This window comes from Capricornis sumatraensis, chromosome 4 (genome assembly GCF_032405125.1).
Source record: "Capricornis sumatraensis isolate serow.1 chromosome 4, serow.2, whole genome shotgun sequence".
Classification (NCBI taxonomy): domain Eukaryota; kingdom Metazoa; phylum Chordata; class Mammalia; order Artiodactyla; family Bovidae; genus Capricornis; species Capricornis sumatraensis.
This window is the reverse complement of record NC_091072.1, coordinates 116,350,776-116,352,331: the sequence shown is the minus strand read 5'-3', so window position 1 is coordinate 116,352,331 and position 1,556 is coordinate 116,350,776. Positions and strand designations below refer to the sequence as shown.

At 41.8% G+C, this 1,556-nt stretch overlaps 1 pseudogene; it reads right to left on the bottom strand.

The window, feature by feature from the left end:
- Positions 1-362: 362 nt before the first annotated feature.
- LOC138078993 (large ribosomal subunit protein uL22-like) lies at positions 363-921 on the bottom strand (annotated as a pseudogene).
- Positions 922-1,556: the final 635 nt, after the last annotated feature.

The window sequence follows — 1,556 nt, the reverse complement described above, 5'->3', positions numbered from 1 at the left end:
CATTATAGGGGACTGGAATGCATAAGTGGGAAGTCAAGAAACACCTGGAGTAACAGGCAAATTTGGCCTTGGAATACGGAATGAAAGAGGGCAAAGGCTAATAGAGTTTTGCCAAGAGAATGCACTGGTCATAGCAAACACCCTCTTCCAACAACACAAGAGAAGACTACACATGGACATCACCAGATGGTCAACACCGAAATCAGATTGATTATATTCTTTGCAGCCAAAGATGGAGAAGCTCTATACAGTCAGCAAAAACAAGACTGGGAGCTGACTGTGGCTCAGATCATGAACTCCTTATTGCCAAATTCAGACTTTTTTTTTTTTTTACTTTTATTTGCATTTATTTTTTGTGGCATTTATTCCCGGGCCATAAGTTTTTGTTTCTTCAGTTTCTTCTGGGATATCTTTTTCTTCTGTGCAACCTCCTCTTCTGGTTTAGGAACAATCTGTTCTTTTTCAGTAAGGATCATCTCAATGTGGCAGGGAGAGCTCATGTAGGGGTTGATCCGACTGTGAGCTCTGTAAGTCCTGCGTCACATCTTGGGGGCTTTGTTCACTTGGATGTGCTCAATGACCAGAGAATCTACATCTAAGCCCTTAAGTTCAGCATTACTCTCTGCATTTTTGAGCATGTGTAGTAAAAATTCAGCACTCTTTTTGGGCCATCGACCCTGACTGAGTCCAGCCCCACTGTTTGGCCTGTGCACACCTGCCAACTCCACCGTTGTAGCGGCAGAACAGCACACACTGCTTCTTTAACGTGACGTCCTTCAGATACTTGGTGGCTTTTCCGATATGCATACCCTTTATGGCCTGGGCGGTTTCACGAGTGTTCTTAAAGTGTACACGAAGATTTGAACCTCTTGATTTGCATGATTTTGTGGGGTTTTCTGGGTCAAGTGAATAGCGCACCATTTTTAGGAGTTACCTCAGGCCGCTTACCGGAAAAAGCCAAATTCAGACTTAAATTGAAGAAAGAAGGGAAAACCATTAGACCATTCAGGTATGACCTAAATCAAATCCCTTATGATTATACAGTGGAAGTGAGAAATAGATTCAAGGGACTAGATCTGATAGATAGAGTGCCTGATGAACTATCAATGCAGGTTTGTGACATTGTACAGGAGACAGGGATCAAGACCATCCCCATGGAAAAGAAATGCAAAAAAAAGCAAAATGGCTGTGTGGGGAGGCCTTACAAATAGCTGTGAAAAAAAGAGAACGGAAAAGCAAAGGAGAAAAGGAAAGATATAAGCATCTGAATGCAGAGTTCCAAAGAATAGCAAGGAGAGATAAGAAAGCCTTCCTCAGTGATCAATGCAAAGAAATAGAGGAAACCAACAGAATGGGAAAGACTAGAGATCTATTCAAGAAAATTAGAGATACCAGCGAATATTTCATGCAAAGATGGGCTCGATAAAGGACAGAAATGGTAGGAACCTAACAGAAGCAGAAGATATTAAGAAGAGGCAGCGAGAATACACAGAAGAACTGTACAAAAAAGTTCTTCACGACCAAGATAATAACGATGGTGTGATCACTCACCTAGA